General features: G+C 40.7%; 1 long non-coding RNA gene across 1 annotated transcript; it reads left to right on the forward strand.

The window, feature by feature from the left end:
* Positions 1-2,417: 2,417 nt before the first annotated feature.
* On the forward strand, positions 2,418-7,307 carry LOC126385025 (uncharacterized). The gene is made up of 4 exons (XR_007569388.1): positions 2,418-2,509; positions 3,522-3,605; positions 3,690-4,141; positions 6,034-7,307. It is a non-coding gene; the product is annotated as an uncharacterized LOC126385025 (long non-coding RNA).
* The last annotated feature ends 11,209 nt before the right edge of the window (positions 7,308-18,516 follow it).

Consider the following 18,516-nt stretch of genomic DNA (forward strand, 5'->3'; position numbering starts at 1 on the left):
TTAATTTTATCCATATTTTACCCATATCTGGCAGCACCCCCAGTTGTTGACGACACTCACATGATAGTTGAGGTCAAGAGCTCTCTACATCAGCTGGTCCCATGTCTGTACCCCCTTTCCTTGCTGAGTTATAAGCCTGCAAACAGGCACTGAGGTCAAGGTTCAACGGTGAATGGCTGAAAGCAGGGGCCATGTAGAATCATCATACTGACATATGTTTCTCTCCAGGTTGAGACCTTTCCAATGATGTATTTGGTTTAGCTCTACGACAAAGTTTTGATTTTTTCATTTTTTGGACACAAGCCATGCCAGGTGTAGTTTCAGAGAGCACTTTGAGGGCCCAGTGCATAAAATGATTTTTGTTTGTTTCTTTGCTTGTTTGTTTCTTTTTTACTGTAGATAGTTACTAAAATGAGTCATCCTCAGATAATACAATACTACTAAAAAGTAAACCAATAATAACAATAATGAAAAACAATATTAAAATAATATTGAAATTTTAAAATCTATTTACAGAGTGGAATGGTAGCCTAATAGATAACTTAGATACAATTTATTATTGTTTAGACACTTTATTATTGCTTAGATACTATTTAGCTTATTATTGTATTTACTTTTAGCATGCTCTACTTTTATATCTACTGTAGGCTTTATGTTTTAATTCATTTAAAAACAAATTTATTTTATGTTAGGCCTACATCTTAATATTTTATGTCATTTATCATAGTTTAGTTCCTAACTAAGTGGGAGCCATGTGCGCCGGGGACAGCGGCCGCTGGTTCTGTGGCGCTGGCTTGGGGTCCGCTCTCCCCTGGTGGAGTGGAGGGTGGCCGGGTTGCCGGGGGCGGACGGCTCCATGTGATGGTGTTTCCTCTCTGGTTCTTCCGTGCTCAGCCTTATTTTTTTCTTCTTATTTATTTATTTATTAGTGGCGTTACGGCAGACGGACGGCAATCTGAAATGGAATGAAGCCCACAGACGGCAGACAGCAGCTACAAAACAGTAGTGGAACGTGCCCCATCTGCCCACAGCACAATGCTCTTAAAGCCCTACGCTATCTGCTGGCAAAATACATTTATTTTATTTTATGGCCTTGACATTAACCTGTCATATTGCTGAGTTATCAAGGACACTTCTGTGTTTTTGTGTGTATACAGGAATGTTAAAGATATCATTGAGGAAAACGAGGTTGGCGTGACGTTATTGAATCAGGGAATCTGTGTGGACACCACGGGAAAGGAACCTAATTGACTTTACATTGGCATTGTTTCCGTGGTACCGGCACGTAATTTTAACTCATTACATGCTGCCACCACGGAATGCGGTGTTAAGAGGTCATGGTCATTTCACATATTTCTGTGAGATCAGGTTGTTTCCCCTTGTGAATGAGTGAGTGTGTGTGTGTGTCATCGTGGCAAAGTGTGGTCCACGGCTGGCTTTTACACACAGAACACACATAACCATTATGCCTTGTCTTAGTGAGACTGTCCAGTGATTTCAGGCTTTTAAATTCCTGTACAGTAACTAATGCCGAAAACTAAGTAGTGAACCAACTGCATGTAGGTGCAGGGTGGCAACGCGTCTCCCCCCACATAGCAGAGACATTTGGCCCACATTTGGCTGGAAGCTGGCACAGGTGGCATTCAGTCAGCACTGGCATGCGGCATATGGACCGAACATGGCCCATATGTGGCAGAGGTGGCACCGTCTTTAAGGTGGCAAACAAGATGTGGGCCAGTTGTTGAGTGTAGTACTTGGCCCAGATGTAAAATTAGAACTGTGGGCCACATGTGTGTGGCCAGTTTTGTTACACAGTTAATTGTAATTTCAGATATTTTTGAGGTGCCAATATCTTCCTGTTTGCAACATGTCAAGCTAAATCCATGCAACAATAAATATTACATCAAGTAAAATGCAAGCAAAATGGATTGTCCAAAGATTCTGTATCAAATAAAACACAAATTAAATGTTAAGTATGAAACACCATTAACTGTAATTGGCCTCATTTAATGCACAATCATTTTTTGGCCTATTTCCACCTCTTCTTTTTTTAAAAATAAATAAATAAATAAATAAATAAAAATTGTACATCACAGAACCATATTATATAAATTAAAGAAGATTTTTATGCCACGAATTTACATAACTGGATTTTATTTTTTCATCATTTAGTTACAGATTTATTACAGTTGTAATTTTTGCTTATATTATCCATATTTTTTCTATTCTGACTTGTTTTGTAAAACAAAAACAAAAACAAAACAAAGAACAAATAACCCATATGTTCTGTTGTATGTGTCTGTTACATGCATAGATGGGTCTGTTGCTGCACGATTTATTTTGAATATCAATACATCCAATAAAAATTGCGACAGAATGCAATGAGACATCATGTGACTAACGTCACCGGAAGGAGTATACCGCCAATGAGGCTGCCGAGTCGACTCGCTGCACTGTTACGTCCTAGCTGTTGTACCCAATACATCGGGATATAACCAGCAAAGAAGTGGTAAGTGAAAAAATATTCATTATATGTTTAGGAGAACGTAACTTTTTTAGAGAGTACATTGGCTGTTTGCTTACAAAGACAACGTTTTGTCGGGAGTCTGGCTCATGGTCTCGCTTGAATGCTGGTTTGCAAAGAAATAAAGATGACATCAGATAACGTTATTGATACTAATGGGACGGGCACATTACCGGCTTCAAAAGCTTTAAAACGGCCGAGCGTGGTCAGCTGCACTGTTGCCGTGAACGAGGCTTGTTGAGTGGGTATGTCGTTACAGAAGCTAACGTTAGCTAGCATAATGTCAGATAGCTAAATAACACACACAACGAGCCATTGTGTGTTTAAAAATGTACGTTACATAGCTGGTAGTTACTGCTGCAATAGCTGCTACCCTCTGCCAAGCCGATATATAATTTCTTTGGGTCGGAGTAAATGTACATAGCGCAGAAATGCGAGTTAAAACATGCCAGCTACTTGTTTGACGCTTAGCCACGTAGTCGGAGCGCTGAAAAAAGTCAAGGCCATTTTTTTGTAGCGCGTCTGAAGCGTAGCTTCATGTCGCCATCTTCCATTGAAAATGAATTGTAGCATGTAGCTTTGTAGCTAGTAATGTGAATGCACAGTAAGTTAAGTGACATGCCTTGATATGTATTGATGTAACATAGTTTTGTAAAATAACGGCAGGCATTTTGCGGAAGTGCGCACAATGCTATGGTGACTGTAATTTAAGTTTAATGTTAGGTCAAAAGTTAGTAACGTTAACGTTAAATGGCTGGACTGTGTATGAAATGCTACAGGGCTTTTAATTTGTACATCGCCTGGTTACCATTAGGGTTTTGATAGCAGCTGTCGTACTTGACAACAAACCTGCAGACACACATGCTAGCTTTCCACCCAAGTGAGGCAGTGGATGTAGAGGGGGACACATTTAATTTTGGGTTGTTTTTTTTATTAATCTGTGATGCATAACACTGCAAATATTTCACTTAGTTGAAATGATTAAATGTGTTGTTAGATGCAAGAACATTCTTTTCCCTGGGGAAGAGGATGACGACGATGAGATGGAAAGCACCCTGAAAGTAACAAAGTCAAAAAAGGGGTAAGAAGCTTCAACCCTCTTGAATTCTAATGTATTTTGTCACAGTAGATTATGTACTAAGATTTGGTTTGTACTTCTGGACAGACTGGATTCATTGCCCAAAGCTCAGAAGATCCTTAGGCAGCACAACACTCCTGCATTAGACCCAGGGAAGCAAAACAACCCCAAGCTCCACCCAAGTGGCCACAGCAGTCCTGACCTCTTCCCAAGTGATGACAACACTCCTGACCACCACCCAAGTGGTCACAACACTCCTGACCTCCACCCAAGTGGCCACAGCAGTCCTGACCTCCACCCAAGTAGCCACAACACGCCTGACCTCCACCCATGTGGCCACAACACTCCTGACCTCCACCCAAGTAGACACAGCACTCCTGAGCCACATCAAAGTCAGCACTCCAGCACTACCAAGTTTCCTTCAAGCTGGCACACCAGCAGTGAGATCCATTCTCCAAGGCATGCCGCACCCCCTTAAGTCCCATCAAGGCACCCTAAGCCACACGAAACCGGGGCGCAGACATCCTGCCTGCAAACTTGTGAGTATTCACTAATGTTTGTCATAGCTATGTTTGTTTTTTAGTACGAATTATTTCACTGGCAAAATAATTCCTTCAGATAATTAGGAAATTAAAGGCTTTTAAATCCTCAACCAACCAACATTTTATGTACACAGATTGACTTAACAGAGATCACCTAAAACATTTTAAAACTTGTAAAAAATAATGTTCATATCAGTTAGAACCTTGGAAATATCACATGTAACAGAAATGTACTTATACATAGATCTACAACATTAAAGTGACAGTGCATTTAGAAATGACAAGAAAAATCGGACCCAATCATATGTAAGTAGGAGTAGTATTACGGCCCGATCAGAGAGCACTTTTTGCAGGTGCACCAGACTTCCTTTTTAAAAGCCTATAATTAAATTTAAAAAAAAAAGAGAGAGCAGCTTGCAGCATTTTTAAATTTTTATTTATTTTTATTTTTGCTAGGCAATGACCGAATCACCTGTCCTTTAGCCTAACCACTACTTTGCTGTGAAACTCACAGATTTGTACCAAGTAATTAAACATCTTGATCAAAAAATGGACAGGCGGAGGGCACTTTGCTCTGGTTCTGATTGAGCGTGAGAGGCTGTTCCCAAATACCTATAGTGACAATTGGGAAATGAAGAAGAGGAGAAATCAACTGGTCCAGGCCTTGCCTGGATGGTGGTCATCTGATTGGACAATGGGGAAAAACGCAAATGACGGGCGCTTTTGGGTTCACGGTAGATAGCTTGTACAAAACTAAAAGTTAAGGCAAAAAATGCTTTGTTGGGATGGAAAGGAGGGATGCATTTCATTCTCACAAGACTCCTGTAGGATTATTTGGATTATTTTATCTCTCACCTGTAATTGCAATACGTTCTGTAAGGACAGAATTAAAATAATTTAAAACTATAGTGTGTAACTTTTACATCTAAATGAATGAAAACATTAAAAACTAGAAAAGCACTCAGAGTGCAGACCTCCTCCAAGTAAGTGATATTCCCTTCCCCTCTGCATCAGGTTTTGCAGCCTGCATTACAATTAGGTTATTTGCATCACTATCATTATTAGGTTATATATGCCTTCACCATGGAGACACTGTGGTGTATTTATTTCATTTTTATTTTGTACCATCACAGAATATAATATGTTTTTTGTATTTTTCACTTTCTTTTTTTCCAACACAGAACATTAATTTCAACTTTAGAATTACAACAATATTTAGCAAGTAGAACAAGACATGCTTTCCGGCCACCAGATGGCGCTATTTTCACCATATTTAGAAATTGGAATTGCTGCTGAGGCTGTCAGACAATAGACTTTTTTATTATTTTATCCACTTTGCTTCAACCGATCACCACCAAAATTTTATCATCTGTTCCTTGTCCCATTATCCACCTTTCCTGAAAATTTCATCAAAATCTGTTCATAACTTTTTGAGTTATTTTGCAGACAAACAAACAAACAAACAAACAAACAAACAGACCAACGCCGGCAAAAACATAACCTCCTTGGCGGAGGTAAAAATACATGACATGTTTGTCACATTCAAGCTCTTACCAAACAATTTCACACATTGCTGATTAAGCCTATCACGACCAAGTAAATCTCTCTGTATTTCATAGTACATGGAGTTTTAAAATCTGACATCTGTGTCATTCCTGGGCTGGCCGTCTGAATGCATACTGAGCATGCTCTTTGTGCAACTTTCACTCAGCCCTCTGCTAACTTGAATGTGGATAAAATAATTTAGACATGCAGCTCTTCTAGGCTTTCCAAACGTTATCAGACAATGTATCAAATTCCCAACTTCAGTAAATGACATTAGAGTGAAGGTGGCTTAACTAGTTTTTGTACTGTTTCTAATCTGTCTTCCTCACTTTTTTTCTTCTCAGCCCTCCTGTATAATATATCAACAAAGCAGGAAATGATGATGGACCAACTGCAAATCATCTTTAAGACCCTACAGGTTATGAAATCGACTGATTCAACTGGTTTGTGGACTTAAACATGGCACAGACGTTGAGGAGTTCTGTGCAGAGTACAACTGGTTTGTGGACTTAAACATGGCACAGATGTTGAGGAGTTCTGTGCAGAGTACAACTGGTTCGTGGACTTAAACTCAATTTTTTCATATTCATTCATTACACATACAGTGCTGACAGGGGAGGAGGGGAAGGAGGAGGTGAAAGGACATAAGAAGCAGGGAGGAGAGGAGGGGAGTAAGGGACTGCAAGAAAGATTGTCTGATAAATGTGTTTTGTATTGATGTGAAAATTTAATAAATATTAATACTGTCATCGTTGAGGCATTTTTTTCATCTGGGCCAAATACAGCAAGTGTGTAGTAAAGAAGTGGCTTGGTTAAGGTTTATTTGAGGCTGACATCTGGAACCAGTGCTGAAACTTGTCTGGTCCAACATAGGGCCAGAAGAGGGCCAGCTATGGTCATACATGTGGCTGAGATATGGCTATGTCATGGGCCATATGTGGCCCGTTTCTGGCGACCAGATTTGGACAACCTGTGGACCGTAATTCATTGCGGTATGTGGGCCGAGTGTAAGTGAGATGTGTGGCCCGCCACTGGGCCAGACCAATTTTGCTATGTGGGCCTGCTCCAGCTGCAGGTAGCTCGTACGGATCGATGTTATTTATTTCTTGGATCTTCTCCAAATACCTCAGTTTGAATCATGATAAGACAGCAAAAAAGTCACACAAAGCACGGTAAATGAGATGGGGTAGCCTAATTAACGGGAAACACAGGAACAAGTATAGGTTTTGAAAGATAAAAAGAGAGCGTCCTCTTGGCTTTTCACATGGTAATATTATTTTAAAAAATATGGGTTGCATACAGTAGTTGTAATTCGACCTAGTCATAAAATGCTACTAGGCTAAATAGTGGCTCTGTGGAGCCATGGACCAGCTGATAAGCCGTCTTTTCCAAATCTGCAGACAGTATTTTGGTGATAATCACTGCTCCTCCCCGTGGACAAATGAAGCATTGCAACTGGTTTTCACACAGGTCTCTAGGGGCGTTACAAGTCAGGGCTGCATTTCCTACGTCATTGCGGGGGATTAAATTGACTCCACGGAGCAGGCGGCAGGCTTGCACGGAGCCGTCACGGATCTGCCACGGACCTGCCGCGGACCTGCCAAGGTTCAGTCATGGAAACGGGAACTTTTGAGTGGCTCCTACTGTAGTTAGTTAGAATTTGTGTGTTTTGGTTTGCTTTGCTAGTTTGTGAATAAATATAATTCTTTGGAATCATACCTGCTGTCTGTTTAATGTTGCACAAGAGTGAATGAATAGTCAACCTCTGCTGCTTCAAGAACTCCGAAATCCTTCAGGCATTACCGTTGTTGTTGTTGTTGTTATTAATTTTAATATTAATCAAACTCCAAATTAATAGTTTAGCCTATTTTATGAGACTGATATCTTTAACTGGCTATCATTTTTCCCTTTACGGGAATGGTGCCCCACAAGGTGATTTAATGTTAATTAAGTCACATTATTTAACATGATTATTAATTATTGGTAATAATTATTAATTATTTCCGATAGCCAATTAAATCCCTACATATTTGGTGTCCCTTGGTGAGACCTAATGTGTTGACCTCAACATATTTGGTGCTGCAGTGTGAAGCCCGAATTTATGTTCCCAACACTATGAAGCAGGATTTGGGGTTAGCAATGTGACGTCAGTGTCAACACCAGGTTTTCAGTACTATAGGCCAATATACTATAGGTCAGAAGAACCATTTTATGACTTACTGGTTTTAAAACAGAGCTCCTAACAAATGGTGAGATTGTTTACAACACTTAACACATGCTGATGATTTTAGCTGCATTTAAAGGAGCTATATGTAAGAAATCTAAAGCAAATAGTCGTAAAATCATCCTAATATGTCACAGAGACTAAGGAATAATGTTCATATAACATACTGATCTCACCGACAACAATAGTACAGCCAGAATATTTGCATTTAAAAAACATTTTTACAGTCCGCAAATCATGTTTATGTTTTGAATTTGTGTTTTGGCCTGTTGCGCCACCCACTGCCGTCTACCAGTCACACAGTCAGTAGAGTCTTAGCATCAGTTACAGATACAACTGAGCTACAGCAGCACGGCAAGCAGCATTAGCAGTGTCCCGGTACATAGCATTAGCAGCCGGCTTTTCCTCAGCTGTATCCCGGCAGCAGCGTCAGCAGTGTCCCGGTACATAGCATTAGCAGCCGGCTCCTCTTCAGCTGTATCCCAGCAGCAGCGTTCAGTGTCCCGGTACATAGCATTAGCAGCCGGCTCCTCCTCAGCTGTATCCCGGCAGCAGTGTTAGCAGCAGAGAAGCCGGACTTGCTGGAACGGTCCGCTGGAAAACCGAAGCTCAAGGACGCGGCGACGCGGCCCTACCACGGCAGTCGCCCACAAATCAAACAAATCAGTCTCCAGCCTGTCCAGCAACCTCAAATCTGTAGTGGAGGGGGGGCGGACATGACTCGCGGCAGTATTTTGAATTTGAGTGCAGTAACCCTTTTGGCCACATTCTTACATACAGCGCCTTTAACTTATGTAAAGTTGATTGTGATATCTGACAATTAGGCTATTTTCATAACCTGATTCCATCACTGCAGCTCAGAATAACATTAGACACTTGCACACGTGATGAGAACTGAAAATCAAAAAAAATAATTAATCCACACACTATTAATAAGCTCCCATTATTGTAAATGCAACATTTTGGTCTGATAGACCTCAGATAGACTCTTTACCTCAGCGGCAGAAATAGTCTCGTAGTACTCTAAAGTGTTTTATGTGACATATTCAGATTAGTTTCCTCATTTTCCAATTTAAAAGCAAAATTACACAGTCCTACTTATTTCATATGCAATACTGTACATAAACCTGTATTAGTCCTTGGCCTACTTTTAATATTTGGAATTATTTCAAGTGTTTCTACATCTTTCTGTTTTGTTGTAAGATTATAAGCTGTCTTCCACATTACACTCTGATGAATATGACTTTTTGCTATCCCATAAACAGACCATTCCCACAGGTAATTAGTATCACCGTTCCATCTCATATCATATGAAGTAAGCTTCTTCATTCATGGTTCTGATAATGTCACTCATAATTTACAACTCCACCTCTTTCAAACCAACATGCTCGTGGCTGAATAAGAAAACCCAGAGTTGATTGAACTACAGTACTTGATAACCAGCTTCGTGTTACTTCTTATCCAGACAGCCAATGCAAAAGATATCCTGGGTATGTTAAACTAGCTTTTTAGTACAGGCCTCTGATCTTTCTTCAACCCTGCAGTGTGTGTGCTGTGTGGGTCCGGGTATCATCGGATAATTCATAATTAATTCGTAATTCAAAAACCAAAAATGGTAAATCTGTTATTTGATTCAAAACAAAAAAACAAGAGTACCCAAGAAAAACGTTTTTGGTGTCAGAATCAAATAATGAAAAACCAGTCAAACCCAGCCCGTTTTTGGTTTTTGCCGATTCGTTTTATCGTTATTCCTTTATGGATTGAATATTGAACAGGTCTGCAGACATTCAGGCAATTCGTTTTTGCGTTTGAAACGAAAAACGAAAAACAAAATCACGTGATCTATTCCTTTTTTGTTTCCAAATGAAAAACCAGAAAACCAATTTTGGTTTTTGCAAATTCCTTTGTTCATTCCTCATTTGGGACAGACAGTAGCGCGGTGGGCAGACAGGAAGCGAAGGTGAAGTGTAAAAACGTCAAAATAAAATCCAAGAGGGTAGAATCATGTATATATATATATATATATATATATATTATATATGGGTAGAATGGCCATTCTATGAAAACCCAACATTATGCAAGCACAGAATTTAATAAAATAAATAAATAGGCCTACATATGCTATGCATATGAAATATATTTTATCCAAAAAATGTGTGATATATTATTTAGTTGCGTAGTGTGAATTAATAGCCTAATTAATTACATATGTGGAAATAGCCTGTGTCGTCCTTTGTTAACCATTTCATATACAGATGTTACTCATTTCAATGCCGCAGCCACAGTGAAGGGGGTGAAATAATTGATCCAGGTGTAGCTGCAGTGCACAGCAACAACCAGCAGGTGGCACATATGAGCAGTTGAGATGCAGCATCCAACTGAAACTGTTTAAGAATTAGCAGCAGTACTGTTATATTTTCTGCCGGACCTGTACAGTATACTAACTCGTTACACAGTCTTTATTTCATAAAGGACATTTATACTATGATATTTCCACAAGGGTCAGTGTCAGGTCCCCTATTATTTAGCCTAATGATCTCCCTCAACAGTGTCATGATGTAGAACTGCAAATGTGACATATAGGGTAGGCTATTTATGTGTATCCGCCTGCTAAATTGTGACATTATTTTATGCATATGATATCGATTTTGTATCTTTATAGATACCATACAGATGCCCCCCATTCAATTTAAAGCATAACTGATTTGAGTAAAGGCACGGGAGTTGGCAGTTACACCTAGAGTAAAGCTACTGAAGACCAGCAAAATCACTGTTTGTTTTCATTTATTCTTTCAGGTGGGTAAATGTCACCTAAGCACCTTCAGATTTTATCAGTAGTCTACCCTTAATAGATAATTTGTTTATATAGCCTAGTTTGTATTGTGCTTCGTGATATTGTTTGAGGGAACTGTAACGTAAGGTAACTGCATACGAGTGGATGCAACTGTCACTAATGCTAGCGTAGTTCCTCAGGGATTTAAGCTGTTATTAGCCTACTTTCATTTTGACAATCTAACCTGTGACAACACATTAGCTAAGGTTGTTAGGACTGTAACTGTTGGTAGCTGTTGTTGATTTTGTTAAAATATGTTGAATTGTAAGTTTATGGGTTAATGTTTGTCGGACGATTTAGCTAAGCTAACTAACGCTAATGTCAGCTGTCACTTGTTGCCATAGGAACAGTAAACATTCAGTATGGGCTAATGGGATGTGGGAGTGCAGAATCAAGCTTCATTGTAAATATAGTTAAGATACACTGTAGACCTATTTAGCACAGGATGTGGGATTCTAGTAGGTAGTAAACTTTTAGAAAAGAGCTTAATTTGTAATACCATTTAATTTATTGTAATCCTTGGGTTAAGCTATTGTTTTCTATAAAATATATTAGTCATAAGAATTGGGACAGTGTACAATTTTTAACATAAAAGATGCACCGCACCAGAATTAGCTCAAAGCTAATTTACATCCGCAGCCCCCACAATCAAAACATACAACAGCACAACAACAAACAATAGGCTACAAAGCAAAAAACACACAGAACACACCATACAAAATACAAAGCTACACACATATACACACATGGGGCAGGAGGCTTATTATATTCTACAGTCATTGTTAGTTCAGTACCGATCAGCTCACGAAAACCCAAATCTGCACATTTTACAGAAAACTGCATCCTTACACTCTGTTCTGTAAGAAAAGTATCGATACTGCTGTGATGGTTGATTTTTCATTCTTGGTTAGCAGGGAAATAGCCTACATTTGGTTGTGAATGTGGTTCATAAATGGCGCATAAATTAGCGGGTGAACCCATAGCTGCGAGGACATGATTTCAGTTGGAGGTGCGGGAGTGCTGACTATTAAACACCCTCTCCCCAAAAAATGTTTGAGTTTATTAAGTACCTGCAGAGATGCAACCGCAGTAGAAACGATAATTGCGTCTCCCCACTGAGAGAGACACTGTACGCATTTACGCACGAGACACAGCAGCCTAACTTCATTAATTAGCCTATCTGGATCTAATGTATCAGACTTCATTAATTAGCCTATCTGGATCTAATGTATCAGGATCTAATGTTAATTATAGCTGCTGCGCAGCGATGGGTTGGGTCCGGGCATTTTTAGGCAATTCTGAGCAACAAGTTGGGTCCGGGCATTTTTAGGCAATTCTGAGCAACAAGCAGAAGAATTGGAAGACACTTAGGAATTTAGCAACACAATCTGCCTTTTTCATCAGCTGAGGCTTGAACTCACAACCTCTGAGACTAAGAATCAATTTCTATCTCACTGAACTAATTAGTCAGTGACAATTCATGTTTAGCTTCACAAACTGACTAAGCCAGACGTGCAGGTTTAGCAGCCGTCCATGCATAGAAAAGCAGATTTCAACCACTGTAAAAAATTCAGTTATCAAAACAAAAATCTGAAAATACACATATTGTATCTAGACAGCATGGATATGTTGGTAATTTATTTTAACAATGATTGATTTGCTTCATAAGTGAAAACCTGATGTTTAACTAGTTGAGCTATGTGCAAAGTGAGAAGCCTCAGATGGTTTCACACTGAAGTATTGACACTGGACCTTTGTGCAAAGTTTGGTTTATTTTCATGAATGCAGATTTTCTAGCAGAAAAAAGACTTGAAGATGCTGCACAGTGATCAATCACACTCAGGCAATTTTAAGCAATAAGCTGGAGCACAAGAAGTTGATTACATTACAATGTTTATTCTGCACTAGTTGAGGCTCGAATCTGCAACCTCTGGAACCTAAGACGGTCATCTACCGCTCTGAGCTAATTGGCAAGTAGCAACTCAACAGTGGCTTCACAAATTGAGTAAGCCATTCACTGTTGTGTAGGAAAGCAGCCATCCGTGCATGGAAAGGCAGATTTGAAACCACTGTAAGAAATTCAGTTATTCAGTTAAGACAAAAATCTGAAAACACACATATTGCATCTAGACAGCATGGAGGTGTTGGTAATTTGTTTGTAACAATGACTGATTTGCTCCGTAAGTGAAAAACTGATGTTTAAAATTGCCATTTTTACATTGACTCCAATTGTTCACATTAGACTAAAATTCAAAATGCTGTCAAAAATTCAGTTTTTGAGATAAAATTCTGAAATTTGCCACACAGCTTAACTTATTTTAACAGCTTAACTCTAACTGATAGTAGCCTATAGTAAATGTCTTTCCATAGATGTACATCTGTTTTTTTCCCCATCTGGCTGTCAACATAGGCCTATTCATTCATATTTGTATTTTTGATGACAACTTTGATGCAGTACGACACCTGCTGGTCATTTTTAATAACTACTTTTGGCGTGCTTGCTGTCATGTTGATAGTTTTACTGAGAACAGACTTCACTGTTCACGGTGCATACTGAAGAAAACTTACTATAGAGCTTTCACTTTCATGGTCTATCAGCTGCATATTAACAGGCAATACAATAAAACGCTGTTGCATTACTTCATTGCCTGTCTGTGCGTCTGTAGCCTCCGGGTCTGCAGAGACATCCTGTAGGCATAAAGGCCAAAAGGTAACCTTATTTTGAAGGGTACAGCCCAAATGTAAGTGACAGAGCACGTTAGCCAGTCAGAAGAAAGGGAGCGCTGAGAGCCCGCCCACCAATGAAACGAAATATGGAGTGGTAATTTTGTTTTTTGCAATAGGATCAGAAAACAAGAAATTGAGCTGAATTTCGTTTTTTTGTTTTTTGTCAGTGCTGCCTGGTGTAATCCGTAGCTTCTTCACAATCTCAGTAGGGAGAAAAGGCTGTTTAACGGTTGATGGGATCTTTAATGATTCTTCTACCCTTACTACATAGGGCAGCTGAAGGCTTGGGCACCCATGGCGTGAGGTGGGAAAGTGAGGAGTCCAGCAGAGGTTGAGCGGAGGTTGCGGGAAGGGGTGTATTCCTGAAGGAGGTCACAGAGGTAAGTGGGGGCTGGATTGTGGAGAGCTATGTAGGTGAGGAGAAGGTTTTTGCAGTGGAAGCGGTATTGTATTGTACTTGGGAGGAGAAGGGTACAGGGAATCCATCGATGATGATGGGTGGAACTAGGGTGTGTTGTGACTTGGTGAGGGTGGATTTGGAGCCGATGGGTAGGGCCTCAGTTTTATTGCCGTTTAGCTTCAGGAAGTTCCTGCTCATCCAGCTGCGGATGTCTTTAAGGCAGGTGGTGAGGGAGGTGGGAGGGATGGCAGTGGTGGCTTTAGAAGAGATGTAGACCTGTGTGTCGTCGGCGTAGCAGTGAAAATGGACCCCATGGTGACGGAGGATTGTGCCCAGGGGGAGGAGGTCAATGATGAAGAGAAGTGGACCCAAGACTGACCCCTCGGGGACACCCAGTGAAACACCCGAACACCCAGACTTGTGGTTCCTTAATTGATGTGTGCCAGGAGGTCAGCTGGTTTATTATCCAAGAACTGTACATTGGCAAGCAGGATTCTTGGCAAAGAAGATCCTTGTGGCAGAGCCTGGAGACAGTGTTTAATTTCTTCACTCTTGCCATGATGTCTCTTCCTGGTAACATCATCCAGGAGTTCCATAGTTAAATTCAATGGATTTGTATGTGCTCTACAGTGGAAACAGTCCTTTTTTTTTTTTTTTTTTTTTTTTCACAAAACACTAACAGTTCTCCCCTGCCGAGACATAAGCATGGCATGAGCCAAGCCCAGCTTTCCCTTTCTGAGTCAGCAAACTTCCTTGAGGCCATCTGAAAGTCTTCCTCTATAGCCTCCCCAAACTCCTCCCACACCTGGGTTTTTACTTTGGTAACCACCAATTCCACAGCCTTCTGGCATTCCCATACTTGTTTGCTTCTTCAGCTTGGCAGCCTCTGTCACTCCTTCTTAGATTGCTGCCATGACAGGCACTGACAACTTGATGACCACAATCAGAATAGAGGGTTTGAACATGACCCATACAGATTCCACATCCCCTATCCCCGGGGATGCATGAGAAATTCTTCTTCTGGATATCTTTCTCAGTCCTAACTGCACGTTTGGGTTTACCAGGTCTCTCCAGCAGTCTCTCCTACCACATGCTCCAACTCACCACCAGGTGGTGATCAGTTGACAGCTCTGCTCCTCATCCACATGGCATAAATATGGCCCCAGTTCTGATTATACAACCATAAAGATCTTTGGCCTAAGTTATTATGGTATCAAGTGCATGTATGAATCACTGTGATACAGCCTGGTGTATGTTATGGCCAATCCATGACCAGCAGAGAAGACCAAAAACAAAGCATCACTCAGGTTTCAGGTCATGCTATTCTTCCCAATCAACCCCTTTCGGGTGTCATCATCATTACCACATGAGTGTTAAAGTCCCTCAGCAAAATTACAGACCCCCTAGGTGGTATCCCAGGGTACTCCAAAATGGCTAGAGTCTCTGTCTCTCCAAGCAGATATACCAGCAATATCCAAACTTAAATTTAGTACATTTCTTTAATGCATTTTAAGCACAATCCTAACTGCATAGTTCCTACACATCATTTTCTCATAAAAAAAAAATATTACTACAGTCACCACATTTAGGGTAGGAGGCTCCTGGGTAGACCCAGAACATGCTGAAGGAATAACATATTTCATCTGGCCTGGGAATGCCTTGGGGTCCCTCAGGAGGAGCTGGAAAGCATTGCTGGAGAGAGGGACGTGTGGTGTGCTTTGCTTGGCTTGCTGCCCTCATGACCCGGCCCCAGAAGTGGATGAAAATGGATGGATGGATGGATGGATGGATGGATATCCAATGAGACCATCATTTATTTGTCCCTGAATGGTCTTTCAGAATAATGATTTTGTAAAATTGTCAAAAACAAGATTATTATAGTAGTCATCACCTCACTGTCAACATGCAACATGAGTGCAGTGAAACTGTTTTTTTTTTTTGTTTGTTTGTGGAACAAAACAGATTTATCACCACTTTGTATCCTAGGGAACTGAGCGCACAACAATGAATGAACAACAATTTATGGTCAAAAAAGGATATACAGGACAGGATAAATATGGGGTCGACAATAATATGCATCATTTTTTGTTTTATAATTTATTTATTTTTTGCACATGTTGGAATTTAACCTCTTTATACATTTATATAGCAATAAAAGACACTTTAAAGGACTAAATGGAATATACCTCATAGGTGTTCCTTAATGGGGAACTACACCCATTTCCAAAATCTATACATGATATTCCTACTAGTAAACGTGAAAAACTCTCTCCCCAATCCATGAGCTAGAGTGCTAAAGCTCAAATTTGTGATGTCATAGTCAAATGTCAAAGTCTGGAGCTTCTCCATAGATGGTGAATTGGCAAAGACATAATAGATGACACTGAGAGCACCCAGGGGAATTTTCTGAGTATGTAGTAATACAATAGCTTCCCATACTGAGTGTGCAAGGATGCTGCGTGGATAATTAATTCTCCAGCTGTGAAGCACAACATAGAGGGTCACATTATTAAATAACTGAAAGTTTTGTGGGCACTATATACTGTGGTGTGTCTGTGTTTGTGTTTGCTAGCTGCTAGGTTGCTCACCTGGCAGCTGCAACTCCACTGCTATTTACCTCCATGCTTCATCCCTCTTTACACGATCATAGAGCTGGAGGACACATCATACAGACGAGGCTTCTGCAGCTTCTTTGTCCTCTGGGTGAGTATATTAACTAACAACACAGCTAATTAGATGATTGGTGTAAGACAGCAACATATAACCTCACCACAATCAGGCTAAAACGTGTGGAAGCTGTTGCCTTGGGATCAGTTAGTTAGTTCCCATTCTTTTCCTTTGACTTTCTTGTGAAATTAGCTCAGAGTGCAGCAGCCCCCCCCCCTTCAATTTCAGTGAACCCCTCAGAGAGTACAATGTTTTGTGCAAGGTGACTTCCAACTCCTGAAAGGCTTTCTGTCGAGTAAACGTTGAAGATGCCTGGGGGCACAGTGCCAGCACTGAGGCCAGATGGGAGCCATAGTCTCTACCTGCCACCTCTCTCCACCCTGTGCCAGTCCCCTGACAACCACTCCAGCCATCTGTACCGACCTGCCCCTAGCTTTCAACAGTTCAAGAGCAGGTTGTGGCTTTCCGCCTGTGCGCAGCAGCCGACAACACAGCTGTGCAGATGTTGTCAGGGCAAAAAGATGCTGACGGTGGCGACAGCAAGGCTAACATCTGTGCTCCCTGTGGGAACAACAGAGCAGCACTTTGCATGAAAGCCAGTCACTGTGATAGTGTGTCAATGACATGACGGACGTGGTTACCAGTTGCATAAATATGTTCTGGGGATTAAACCCAGATTAAGACACTGTCAACTAGACAGATTTACATCAGCTAAGTAGATCACAGTGATGTGATATTGCAATCACCCAGATCACAGGTTAAATAACACATAATCCAAACATCATCATAATTTTTTTTAAATCTGCATCCTTTATGAGTTTTTATCTTTAGAGACATGAAAAAGATATTTTAGTAAAATCGAAGCTCTTCCCACACTTGCATCCTGTGTCACTTGTGACAGCAGATTTTCCTGTCACTGGTTGCTCTCCCCCACCGCACTCTTTTTATGCCAGTGTATGCAGACTGTGGCATGTGTCAGGTATAGCCCTTCACTACCACCCTGTTGCTGCTCTCTCTCTCTCTCTAAACACACAAGAAGAATGTAGAGAAGGGAAAGCAGAGAAGAGAAAATGAATAAAAGGACTTCATACATTTTTATGCCTGCACTGATAAGGTCAGTCATGTGCTTTGGTTACTAAGCAACACTGCCACCCCATGTTGGACAGTTACGGACCAGAGGACTCAAACTTAAATATGTATAGGATTGCTCTGTGAATGACAGTCGACCAGCCCCCAGCTTCCACATATCTCTGGTCAGTGTATTATCACAATCACAATAAGACGAACTCACATCAACAGCATGAACATGCGTAAACTCCGCCAAATGCTATTTTGCACCAAATTATGGAAAAAATGACTTTTGCACCTAAATGTCTTCAGATGATCTAGTGAATTTATAGATAAATAAAACAAGTTCATCAAGCCTCAACATAAATGATTTTTCTAACAAGGCATCAAATCAGTAAGTGGCTCACTTAAAGCAAATACTGTATGCATATATATATATATATATATATATATATATAAAATCACCCTCTCAGGGTGGTATCTGTATCATCCTCAAGCTCGGGTTCCTCTACCAGAGGCCTGGGAGTTTGAGGGTTCTGCGCAGTATCACAGAGCCACTCTCCCAGTTGCACCTCCCCGAGTGCTCCTACTACCACGGGGACCATGTCAACTTTGACCTTCCACATCTGTTCCAGCTGTTCTTTCAACCCTTGATACTTCTCCACCTTTTCGTGTTCCTTCTTTCTGATGTTGCTATCGGCTGGTATCACCACATCTTCCACCACTGCCCTCTTCTGGTGTTTGTCAACCACCACTCTGTCCGGTTGGTTCGCCAGCAGCTGTTTGTCAGTCTCGAAGCTGAAGTCCCACAGGATCTTAGCCCTGTTGTTCTCAACCACCTTCGGTGGTGTGTCCCATTGGGATTTGGGTGCTTCGAGTCCATACTGGTTACAGATGTTCCTGTACAC

Source organism: Epinephelus moara, chromosome 3 (genome assembly GCF_006386435.1).
Source record: "Epinephelus moara isolate mb chromosome 3, YSFRI_EMoa_1.0, whole genome shotgun sequence".
In the NCBI taxonomy this organism is placed as follows: domain Eukaryota; kingdom Metazoa; phylum Chordata; class Actinopteri; order Perciformes; family Serranidae; genus Epinephelus; species Epinephelus moara.